The following is a 13,731-nucleotide window of genomic DNA, read 5'->3' on the forward strand; positions in this document are numbered from 1 at the left end:
AAAATATGATGATTGTTGGATGCCCAAAAGTGGGCGGTGCTGTGAACAGCCAATGAGACTTTACCTATTGACATCAACCTGCTGCTATTCTCACAGTAATAACACCGGGGCCCCAAACTTTGCAGGGTTAGGCACCAGGTAACTGTGGTTCAAGGTAAGAAAAGATGGGCAGAGCCACCAACAGCCAATCAGAGTTTACCTATTGACTTTCAATGGGGAAATTCAACCTGCTTCCATTCTCACAGTATTAACACCGGGGTCCCCAAACTTTTCACAGTGGGTCACTAGGGGACTGCAGTTTTACTTTTGAAAAGTGGGCAGAGCCACCAACAGCCAATCAGATTTCACCTATTGAATTTTATTGGTTAGATTCCAGGGTTCCCAAACTTTGCACATTCAGTCACTGGGTGACTACATACTCAAAGTTAGAAAAAGTGGGTGGGGCTGCCAAAAGCCAATCACATTTCTTTCATTGTTTTCAGTGGGGAAATTTTAACTGTTGCCATTCTCACATGTTTAATGTCAGGGTCCCCAAACTTTGCACAGTCAGTCACTGGGTGACTATGTTCCAAGTTTAGAAAAGTGGGCAGGGCCAACAACAGCCAATCAGATTTCACCTATAGACTTCATATGTTTAAATTAAAACTGCTGCCATTCTTTAAATATTAATACTAAGGTCCCCAAACTTTGCAGAGCTAGTCACCAGGCAACTGCGGTTCAGAGTTGGAAAATGTGGGCGGTGCCACAAACAGTCAACCCATTTCCACCCATTAAATTTCATTGGTTTATATTTAACTGATGCCATTATTTAAGTATTAATTCCAGAGTTGTTAAACTTTTCAGAGTTACTCACTGGGTCTTTCCAGATTCCATCCATTGAATTTTATTCATTTAAATTTAAAATGCTGCCATTCTCACACTATTTATGCCAGGTTGCCCACTTTTTGTCACTGAGTGACTTCCACTCAAGGTTAGAAAAAGTGGGCACACTCACCAACCACCAATCACAATTTACCTATTGACGTTTATTGGTTTAAATTTAAACTGCTGCCGTTCTGTAACTATTAATCCTAGGGTCCCTAAACTTTGCAGAGTTAGTCACTGAGTAACTGCAGTTCCAGGTTAGAAAAAAGGGGTGGAGCCACCAATCAGATGTCATTCGTTGACTTTCAGTGGGGAAATTTAAATTGCTGAACACAACAGAGACACTTTCCGCACACCCTGGTCCAAGATAATAAACGCCCGGTGCACACTGCTGGAGGGATCGGCACCCTCCCAAAACCAAATAGGAAAAAAAGCAAATGGCACACAGGGCTATAAACTAGGGAACAAGCCCTTCAAAGTTTATTTGCGGAGGTGCAACATTTCGGGGCAGAATAACTGATGCTTGATAAAGGGGTTATTCTGCCCCGAAACGTTGCACCTCCGCAAATAAACTTTGAAGGGCTTGTTCCCTAGTGTGCCATTTGCTTTTTTTCCTATTTGAAATTTAAATTGCTGCCATTCAGACACTATCAAAACCAGGGTCCCGAAACCTTTCTCAGTGGTTTTACTATATAACTGTGGTCCAAGGTTAGAAAAAGTGGGCAGAGCCAACAACAGATCAGATTTCATTCAGTGACTTCACGCTTTTCAACCCAACATGAAGTTTGTTCTCAAACTTCCCTTTCTAGTTATATATTCTCTTAATCACTTCCCCATAGATATTATTTCTTCTTCCTTCTTTTTATTTTCTTTGTTTTGATATAGAAATGAGGAATGACCATGGTAAAGGCATACAAGGAAAATGGCTGGGTGAGCAGGAGGGCCCACTGACACCTGGGCCCAGAGGTAGTTTTCCTGGTATCCTGGTGGGCCAGTCTGACACTGCATCACATAGTGCAGTACTCTCCTCTTCATATAACTTCTGCATCCTTTGAAGGATGCGGAGTTCAAAGCTGCACCCAAACTTTCTTCTCAGCGTTCTTTGCAGGCTTATCATTATTTGCCTTTTGTGTGCCTGCTTCTGCTGTACCCAAATAGGCAAATTGTAATAATTGCTGGTCAGCAAAAAGCTGACCAACTCATAAGAACTTTGCGAGTTCGCGAGTGACCCAAGCCCTGGTATCTTGTCATACACACAGCATGACAAGCAATTAAATAGCAGAGACATGTGACAAGGGAAAGACTTTTTATTTCCAAATGTTAATGTGTTAATGATATTTTATCTTGAGGCTGTAATAGTTATTTAGGATTACATAATTCACAATTTTGTTACACTACGACTTCGTCAACGAAAATTCGCTCCAACATAAGATTACTAACAACGAAAATTTGGAGAAACTTTACTCGTTAGTAAATGTGCCCCTTGGATGAACCAAGGCAGGAGTGGATGTACAAATGCTGGAGGTCGAAAGTAATATTGCTTTCCTAACTTCTGGTGCAGCTCCTCAAACTTGGAAAGCAGGGACAGGAAAAGTATGATGGGAGGAACTGATGTCACAGATACACACACCTAAAGGTTTATTACGAACAACTGCTCAATTTCTCATTAATGCAATTATCACATGGCAGTTGCTTCAATGCATTTAGGGGTGTGGTCCTGGTCAAGACAATCTCCTGAACTCCAAACTGAATGTCAGAATGGGAAAGAAAGGTGATTTAAGCAATTTTGAGCGTGGCATGGTTGTTGGTGCCAGACGGGCCGGTCTGAGTATTTCACAATCTGCTCAGTTACTGGGATTTTCATGCACAACCATTTCTAGGGTTTACAAAGAATGGTGTTAAAAGGGAAAAACATCCAGTATGCGGCAGTCCTGTGGGCAAAAATGCCTTGTTGATGCTAGAGGTCAGAGAAGGGTATTAGTATGGTGTTCCTAATAATCCTTTAGGTGAGTGTATGAAAGGGGAATGGGAGGGTCTATAGACTTCGAAAATAAACACCTTGCAATATGACTTTGGTCAACCATGTGGCAATGTAACAGTGTATATGCATATAAACCATTAATTTTAAACATAGTACACCAGTATTAACTGCTGGAGCAGCACAAGAAGATATGGAGCTTAAGAATATAAGTGTCCAAAGATAACCTTACCAGTAGGTATAGATGACAAGGCAGATTAGCAAGAAGTGGAAAGGGATATAGTGTTGAAGTATTTTGTACCTGACACACCTGTCATCACACTATATTTTTTCTATATGTTCATATTTTATGAAGTTTTTTTTACCTCCAGAGATACAGGACCTCTATTGGTATGATACTATTACCCACCTGTGCCAACAGAGGGCTGTTGGTTGAGTCATGAATAGGAATCAAACATCACAGAAAATGTATAGCTGCTCTGCTCTGGTCAGACAGGTTCAGTCCAGCAAAACACTTTTCTAATGCACATTACCTCTTAAAGCATGGGCGTAGGTAAAGTGTGTCGGGTATGGGTCTATAAGTGATAGTGGCATAGCGAGTTGGGTCTTGTATGGGTTAGGTCCTAGTTAAAGCCAGATGCATGTTGACTATTTGTTGACACGCACATCACAACTGAATATGCTTCACTTGTAAGTATTTGCATTTTTAAAGGGGTCTCTTTTTGTATGTTTTAGAGAGTGCTACTCTTTAGTGCTTTTGTGCAGTTTTGAATTTTAGCAGCTTTACATTTGCTAAGATCCAAATTACCCTAGCAACCAGACTGATTCGAATGAGAAACTAGATATGAATCCAGTAAATCTGCTATTCACATGAATATGAATAGCAGAGAGTCTGAATAGAAAGATAAGTAATAAAAGGTAACAATACCAATAAAATTGTAGCCTAACAGAGCAATAGTTTTTTGGCTATTGGGATCAGCTGGAAAGAGTCAAAAGAGGAAAGCAAATAATTCAAAAACATAATAACATACTATTAGGGTTATGTAGTAAAAGGCAAAAACCTGCCCAATCGGTAACCTATAGCAACCAATCAGCAGTCAGCATTTACTGATCATCTACTTAAAAGGACACATGTTATTGGTTGCTATGAGACAAGCTTAGTACCTTTTATTATATATGTGGGTTAAAAGTCAGCTTAAAGGTAAACCACCACCTTTAAAAAAAAGTTAGATCTGAAACTGTACGAGATAAAGCAATTCATTCCACAATATTAAGGAAGGAATTTTCAGGCAATATTTTGGTATAATATGGTATATACAGTATACTTTTGTTTTGGTATACACTATCTTCTAACCTCAAGAATTTGGGGACACTAAATTACATTAATAATTACATTGTCATTAAAATAACTAAAATACATTGTACCTTATTCAATTCAATGAAAAAAAAGGTTTATCACATGAAAACTCATGGATGGGATTCAATTTGAGATGCAGTTCAATTCATAACAACTTATCTCCCCCACCCCAATGAAGAAATATTTCCACTGATTCTCAATTCTAAAGTGGTGGCCTCTTTTACTTTGTTGTTTTATGTATGAATAAAGGTACGCATGTTCTACAGAGAAAACAAAAGCAACTTTAATAGTCTTTATTGTAGTTTAGTTGTTACAGTACATGCATTGTGAAGTATAATGTATATACCTGTGATATATATGGTATTTATATGCATTAACTAAAACAATGTTTGTCAACTTTGCATCTACTCACGTGTACCCCAACTGGTATATCTAAATTTAGAACTGTTAATTGTAAACAATTCAATTTGAACTGCTTAATTGTTATAGACACAAACATTTACAGTGCAGTAAAGGATAATACATTTTACAGTCTGAAGCAGTGCCTGGTTATAGAGTGCAAGGCTAACTTTCAAGCTATTGTGTCGGGAGCTCCATACAGAAACAAGACATTAGTCTCGCACAGGTCAGAAAAAACTTAACCTACACCTGACCCTAACCAGCAAAACTTTAACCTTCACCAATCCTAACCCACAAAATTTTGCCATTGTTGGATCCCGCATCCAACCTGTACCTATGTCTTTCCACTAGGCGCTACTTCTGTACGCACCTTCACATTGCTGTTTATTGCTTGTTTGTATAAACATTCATATTAAAAATGTTTATTACATAGTGAGACTAGTGAAACTTGGCACTGATATCATAGAGCAATATGTTTTATTGCTTTCATTAGTTTCTTTGGATTTTAGTGTTTTTATTGCTTTCTTTGTGGTTCTTGGATAAATATTTTTGCCCATAAAAAATTTGTGTGCTGGTCCAAGACTTGTGGAGAACAATTGCTACTATTCTGTCAAAACTATTTCATACACATATCATACCATGCCCTTAAGTAATGCCCTGGTGGATAAAGTACAAGGCCTAAATAACTCAGCACAACGATTGACTCAATATATATGCGTGGACAGCTGGGATTCATATCGCAGCCCAATGTCTATTATTATCACAAAATTCCTCGATAAAATCGAGTATATACATACTAATGAACTTCTTAAATGCAAATTGGACAACAAAATGGAATTATATATCAAAATATGGGAAACTTGGATACTCAACAGAGAGAATATTTCTCGTATACAACGCTATGGGTAGGACCCTATTGTTGGACATCATAACGTTAAACACTGGGTATATAAATGTTAATTCATTTTTATACAGTCCTTTCTCTTTAGCCTGTCTAATATTGAACAACAACAAGAAGGCAATATGTAATAAGACCCAACGTACTAATTCCAAGTATGATTGGAATTGTTTTGTCACTAAAAATACAGTTAAAAAAAATGAAAATTGTGTGCCAGTTTTTAATTTTTGGGACTCTACAGGTATTATTATTATTTATATAGCGCCATCAATTTATACAGCGCTTTTCAGAATAACATACTTTGTAATTTTATACATATTTAAACCATTCAGAGGACCTTTGGCATTCATATTCATTAATTATTAAGTGCTATAGGGTCATGGAGGGTTGTTGTAATCAATTTTAAAAAGGAAAAAAATGTTCTGAAAGCTTACTGGGATTATTACCTTAGTTAGCCAATAAGGATGTTACCTTTATACCACTTTTGTCATATCAAAAAAAGATAAATTCTACAGAAGCATGGCTATGCCATGGGATCACATGAAGGAGACGGAAAGAATCACAGGAATCAAAAGGAATCAAAGGAATCACACCCAGTCATTGGTTTGGATACATGAATGACACCTGGGTTAAAATACACACACAAGAGGTATAGATCTTCACTGAACACATCAACACTGTGGACCACAACATCAAGTTTACACACTGACTTTTTTGGTAAGAGTCAAAGGGGTTGATTCACTAAAGTGTGTTAAAACGAGCGCTATTTATAGCATGCGTTAAAAAATTGTATCCCTTCTTATTTTTTGCAACAACGCACAATTCACTAAAAGGATACTTGCGTTAATTTAGACGCAATGTTGTTTGCGTTATTTTAGTTGCGATGTGTTATTTTTCGTGCATGCATGGAAATTCCTTCTGCGCGTGATCCCACTGCAAAGTCCAGGTTGTGTTGCCAAAAGCTCACCAACCACCTGCCCCAAGTAGGTGTTAATATTCGCACAGACTAATGCGATATGTAGGGCGTTTAATGCTTCATATGTGTTTGTGAATCATGCGTTAGTATTATTTCTATGCGTTAAAATTAATGTATTGCAGTAGCGCGCAATTTAACGCATGCAAAATTACTTTGACGAATTGCGTCAATTTGAAAGCAAAAAACCATGCAATAATGCTTATCAACCTTTAGTGCATCAACCCCAAAGAGGGTGGAAAGCTACAACTAGAGGTCTACAGGAAACCATTCCACACAGACCAGTAACTGCTGTTTGGCTCCTACCATTCACTAGATAACAAACTGGGGGTTATCAGAACCCTACACCACAAAGCAGATAAGATCCCTACCAGCACAGAAGCTAAGGAGAAAGAGTGGGAACATCTCAGAGGGGGCCTAAAAACTTATGGGTATCCAGACTAGGCCTTTGTTAAAACCGGGAGAAGAAATAAAAATAACACAAAAACTACCGGTCAAAGTGGATAGCAGGACAGGCGAAAGAACTGGGGTGTAGCTGGGGTGTCAGAAAACACAGCATCTTTGAGGCAGCAACTGGTTCACCCAAAAGTACCAATACCAAAGCATAATAAGAGTAACATCATGCATGCAGTTCAGTGAGAAGTCCTCTGACTTGTATGTGTGTCACGACTAAGCAGGAAACGTCACTGGAAGAAGTCGTTGAGGAAGGACCTCTCCTACACCTCCCACTAAGGAACACAGCCGCTGGGGGTGAAACAGGACTGGAGCCAAGTGAAGGAGTGGCAGGAGTGCCGAACCAGGCGTCTAGGCAAAAACGGAAGGCAATCGGATGGTCAGGCAGGCAATAGGTCGGTACAGGCAGCAGGATTCAGAATCGGAAGTCAGGCCGGGTCAAAATAACAAATATCAATCAGGAAACAATGCTTGGCGTCTTTCACAAGGAAAATGATCACTTCGCAGTGATCCTAGGCCTCTGGCGTCTTTTTAAGCGCAAGGCGCATGCGCGGGCGTCACGACGCACGCCGGCGTCAGAGCGTGTGCGTGCGTCAAGGCGCGCGCCGGTGTCAGAGCGTGCGCGTGCGTCAAGGCGCGCGCCGGCGTCAAGACGCGCGCTGGCGTCAAGACGCACGCCGGCGTCATAGCGTGCGCCAGCGTCAGAGCGCGCCCCCTTGCGACCAGGTGGACGGCCACGACGAGCAGGTACCTTACATTGCCCCCTCCCAAGGCACGGCCTCCGGACGTGCACCGGAGCGGGCTTTCCAGGACATCTCCTATGGAAAGATCGAATCAGCCGAGGAGCATGGACATTTCTTACGGACTCCCAGGAATTATTCTCCGGCGAGTAACCCTTCCATTGGACCAAGTACTGCAAATGCCCTCTATGGAATCTGGAATCAAGGATAGCCTGGACCTCGAATTCCTCCACACCCTGCACAGTTACCGGCTCCGGAGGCATCTCCACACGACCAGGGAATGGATTTCCTACCACCTTCTTTAGTAGCGAGACGTGAAAGACAGGGTGAACCCGAAGATTAGCAGGTAATCTTAATTTGAAGGTAACGGGATTGATCTGTTCAACAATCGAGAAGGGTCCCATGAACTTTTGGCCCAACTTCTTGGTAGGACACGAGAGCTTAAGGTTGCGAGTGGATAACCAGACAAGGTCACCAACCTTAAATTCGGGATTTGGCTTCCGTCTTTTATCAGCATGTCTCTTATAGCTAAGTTGTGCTTCTCGTACAGCTTGTTGAAGAAAGTCAAAATTGTGATTTAAAAATAAAAGTCTGTCTTGAGCTGCAGGAACCGACACTTCAGATAGACCTGGCAGAGAAGTGAGGTGAAAGCCATAATTGGAGAAAAAGGGAGTCTGTTTGGACGAGGTGTGTATAGCATTATTATACGAAAACTCCGCTAGGGGCAAGAGTGTAGCCCAATCTTCTTGAGAATAAGAGGAAAAACACCTCAAGTATTGCTCCAAGGTTTGGTTGGTGCGTTCAGTCTGCCCATTCGTTTGAGGGTGGAATGCGGAAGACAGAGCGAGGCGAATATGAAGCCCTTGGCACAAAGATCTCCAAAACCGAGAGGTGAACTGTGATCCCCTGTCCGAAACTACCACCTTGGGTAGGCCGTGGAGCCGGAAGATCTCTCTAATGAACACCTCCGCCGTTGTAGCAGCCGATGGTAAGCCAGACAAGGGTATAAAATGAGCCATCTTAGTCAGCCCGTCAACCACTACCATAATCGTGTTAAACCCAGCAGACTTGGGAAGATCCACAATAAAGTCCATAGAGATCCTTTCCCAAGGTCTTTCAGGAACAGGGAGGGGCTGAAGAAGACCCATTGGGCGTGAATGTGAATTCTTGAACCGGGCACACGTTTGACAGGAAGTAACGTACTTAGCACAGTCTCTCATCATCCCAGGCCAAAAAAAATGTCTCTTGGCAAGTTCCTGTGTCTTGTAAACACCCAGATGACCAGACACCGGGTGGTCATGAATAAACTTAAGTACCTCAAGGCGTAAGTCTTCAGGGACAAAAATCTTATTATTTGCTATGAGGTACTTCTCTTGGCGGACAACATCCCCCGGGGGGTTGACGACAGACTCAGAAGCATACTGGATCTTTTGTAGTAGTTCCGCCTGAAGTAGGAGAAAGTTGGAGGCGTGTAGAATCGTGCTGGAAGACGAATTGTTTTCAGGAGCAGGGAACAGGCGAGATAAAGCGTCCGCTTTCCCATTCTTGGAACCAGGTCTGAAGGTTACATGGAAATTAAATCTGGAAAAGAAGAGCGCCCATCTGGCCTGACGAGGCCGAAGTCTCTTTGCGGATCGTAGGTATTCTAAATTCTTATGGTCAGAGAATACTAGGATGGGGTGAGCAGCCCCCTCCAACAGATGGCGCCATTCTTGGAACGCCGATTTAATGGCGAGTAACTCTCTGTCTCCCACATCATAGTTCTGCTCAGAAGAGGATAGTTTCTTGGAGAAAAATGCAATAGGGTGAAGCAGACTCTGTACGTCATTTCTTTGTGACAACACTGCTCCAATGGCATACTCCGAGGCGTCTACCTCTAGAACAAATGGACGAGTGGGGTCAGGATGCTTCAGAATGGGTGCCGAAGTAAAGCGACTCTTGAGATCAGAGAAGGCTTGCTGGGCCTCAGGCGTCCAACAGAATTTCTTTAGCGAGCTGGTAAGGGCGGTAATAGGAGAAATAATCTTAGAAAAGTTCTTGATGAATTTTCGATAAAAATTGGCAAAACCAACAAACCTCTGCACAGCCTTGCGGCTATTTGGTGTGGGCCAATCTAGAACCGCTGAGACCTTACGAGAGTCCATCGACATTCCCTCAGGGGAGATGATAAAACCCAGGAATTCTATAGTTAATCTCTCGAATTCACATTTCTCCAGTTTCGCGAACAGTTTATGGGCTCGCAAACGAGAGAAAACTTGTTTGACATGGCGTCGATGTTCTTCCAAGGAGGACGAAAAGATCAAAATGTCATCTAAGTAGACGATAACAAAAAGATCCAAGAAGTCCCTAAAAATATCATTCACGAAGTGTTGGAAAGTTGCTGGAGCGTTACATAGGCCAAAAGGCATAACCAGATATTCAAAGTGTCCGTAACGTGTGCGAAAGGCCGTCTTCCATTCGTCCCCCTGTCGAATACGGACCAGATTATACGCCCCTCGAAGGTCCAGTTTAGTAAATACTCGGGCGGAGCGTAGTCTCAGGAACAATTCCGGTATGAGCGGCAAAGGGTATCGATTCTTAATGGTAATTTTGTTCAAATCTCGATAATCAATACAGGGGCGTAAGGAGTGATCCTTCTTTTCAACAAAGAATATACCTGCTCCGGCAGGTGAGGTGGATGGACGAATGAACCCCTTTTTGAGATTTTCCTCAATATAGTCCTTAAGAACGGTAAGTTCAGGTTCTGATAAAGGGTAGATTCGCCCAAAAGGAATAGCTGCGCCAGGAAGAAGGTCCACAGGGCAGTCGTAAATCCGGTGCGGTGGTAGTACATCCGCTCCTCTCTCATCAAAGACGTCTAGGAACTCGTGATAGGATTCCGGAACGAGCTTAAGCCGAGGATCTGAAGACAGGACCGACAACTCCTTCGAGGCCCAGTCATGACGGGAGCATTGGCCGGAAGGAAATGTTATTTGATTAGAGTCCCAATTGATGAGAGGATTATGTGCCTTCAGCCACGGGAACCCCAAGATGAGGGGATACAATGGGGAGGAAACTACATCAAACGAAAGAGTCTCACTGTGCTTCTGAATCTTTATTAACAAAGGAAAAGTCTCAATCAAAACTGGACCAGAAGAAATATCAGATCCATCTGCCAATTTCACCATCAATGGGCTGGATCTGGGTTTCAAAGGAATACAATGCAATCGGGCGAACTCCCGATCAATAAAGCAACCGCAGGCCCCGGAGTCAATCAGTGCTGGAACCTGGAGCGTCTTTCCGGACCACTGTAAAACAGCAACAACAGACATAAGTGAAAGTCCATTGACCCCTTCTGCACTGAGAAGAACTGGTGCTGAATTCTTACTATTAGGTCGCACAGGACAACTGCGAAGGAGGTGGCCCGAAGCACCACAATAGAGGCATAAGTTCATACGTCGTCTGCGTAGTCTCTCCTCAGGTGTTAATGGAGAGCGGATGAGGCCGATCTGCATGGGTTCAGGCTCCTCAGACAACGAAGAAGCGGCCATGGGAGGTGTTGAGGTAGATTTGGGGAACAGGGGTGCTTTGGGGAGCAACCAGCTTGGTTGCGAGACCCCGGATTTCTCCAGTCTCCTCTCCCTCAAACGCCGATCAATTTGGATCACTGTCCCAACAAGCGATTCTAGTTCGTCAGGAACGCCAACACGAGCTAGCTCATCCTTCAGAACTTCCGACAAGCCAATTCTAAACTGGTGTTTCAGAGCCGCTTGGTTCCATTGGGTGTCCGCAGCGTAGTTGCGGAAATCTGTGATATACTCCTCAACCGGGCGTCTACCCTGGAAGAGGGATCTGAGCGCAGCTTCAGCTGAAGCCTCTCTTTGGGGGTCGTCATACAGTACAGCCATCGCCTGAAAGAAAGCAGTAGAGTCACTGAACAACGGGCTGTCTTGTTCCAGAAGACGGTGGGCCCATGTCTGAGGCTCCCCGGATAGAAGCGAAATGGCAAACCCCACCTTAGACTGTTCAGTCGTATAAGTATAGGGGTTCAAAGTAAATTCCAGCTTGCAGCTATTCATAAAGGCCCGAAACTTCTTGCGGTTCCCAGAAAAGCGCTCTGGCAGAGAAAGCTTGAGCTTGGGCGTCGCTGGCTGAATAGCCCCGGGTGAGGGAGCAGCGGGGACATCAGCGGGATCTCCAGGCAAAGGCTGTAATTGAGCCTGGACAGAATGTAGCCCGGCTTGGAGTTCTTGTACCGCTTGAGTGAGGGCGGTCATTTGCTGAGTCAGCAGTTGCATGGCCGGGATTTCCTCAGCTCCTTCCATACTGGCGAAGTGATACTGTCACGACTAAGCAGGAAACGTCACTGGAAGAAGTCGTTGAGGAAGGACCTCTCCTACACCTCCCACTAAGGAACACAGCCGCTGGGGGTGAAACAGGACTGGAGCCAAGTGAAGGAGTGGCAGGAGTGCCGAACCAGGCGTCTAGGCAAAAACGGAAGGCAATCGGATGGTCAGGCAGGCAATAGGTCGGTACAGGCAGCAGGATTCAGAATCGGAAGTCAGGCCGGGTCAAAATAACAAATATCAATCAGGAAACAATGCTTGGCGTCTTTCACAAGGAAAATGATCACTTCGCAGTGATCCTAGGCCTCTGGCATCTTTTTAAGCGCAAGGCGCATGCGCGGGCGTCACGACGCACGCCGGCGTCAGAGCGTGTGCGTGCGTCAAGGCGCGCGCCGGCGTCAGAGCGTGCGCGTGCGTCAAGGCGCGCGCCGGCGTCAAGACGCACGCCGGCGTCATAGCGTGCGCCAGCGTCAGAGCGCGCCCCCTTGCGACCAGGTGGACGGCCACGACGAGCAGGTACCTTACAATGTGGGAGAAACCAAACAACAGTTACACAAGCATATGATGCAGCACAGAAGGGCCAACTCCTCTAGTCAGGACTCAGCTATGTACCTACATCTAAAGGAAAAAGGACACAAGTTTTAACACTCCCAAGTCCACATTCTGGACAGTGAGGGTGACTGGTTTAAAAGAGGTGTTAAAGAAACAACATATTTGAATATGGGGGAAAAAAAAACGCTTGAATAGAAGTGCAGGGGGGTGCAACATATATTGTTCTGCCACATACAATGCCATTTTAGCACCTCTTCCTTCCTGAAAGGTTTAATAACACCTCATAGCTCCAATCATTCTAATACAGTCAACAACTTACCTTCATGAGATCCCCGAACCCATACTGGTTATGATAAACAGATTATGCTGATTGGTGCAATTTCCAAGGTATTTATTCCAGGAAGATTTTTTTTTTTTTTAACAACCGGATTCCACACGTGAAAAATAATGTTCATTTCAGGAGACAATGTAACAAGAGATCTGGTGCATATAATATCAACATAGAGTATGGTAATAATGGCTTACCTTGTCTCTGGTAATCTTGACAGTTGTATTGGTAGGCTTACTGAAATGTTGGCGAATATATGTAGGCGATAAGGTAATTGGCTATATCATGCTTAGGTGTGCCATATTACCTTGTGTCATGGTGGGGATACGGGCTATAGTTTAATCAAAACAAAGTGAGGGATATAATGCAAAACTTTAAAAAAAACTTAATTTAAGTACACCCATTCTGGACTTAAGCATTGATTTGTTTCATCTTGGGGCCATTGTGGCATTAAATTGTCTGTCACTGTCAGTTGTCTGATGTCAGGGGTGAGGTTTAAGATATAGGTAGACTAGGGGGCACATTTACTAATCCCCGAATCCGCATTGGAAACGAACATTTTGCGACTTTTTCATATTTTTTAGTCGCCGTTACGACTTTTTTGTAAATTGTCGCAACTTTTTCGTAGCCGTTATGACTTGCGCGAATTGTCGCAACTTTTTCGTAGCCGTTACGATTTGCTCGTATATTGTCGCAACTTTTCGTATTGAGCACTCGTAAACGGCGGGCAAACCTTTCAGACTTTGCATGATTTTGGAAGCCTCCCATAGGACTCAATGGCACTCTGCAGCTCCAACCTGATCACGATACTGAAGCTTGAATGAATCCGAAACTTTTGTACTTGGCGCGACGGCTACGAAAAAG

Source organism: Xenopus tropicalis, chromosome 4, assembly GCF_000004195.4.
Source record: "Xenopus tropicalis strain Nigerian chromosome 4, UCB_Xtro_10.0, whole genome shotgun sequence".
NCBI lineage: Eukaryota > Metazoa > Chordata > Amphibia > Anura > Pipidae > Xenopus > Xenopus tropicalis.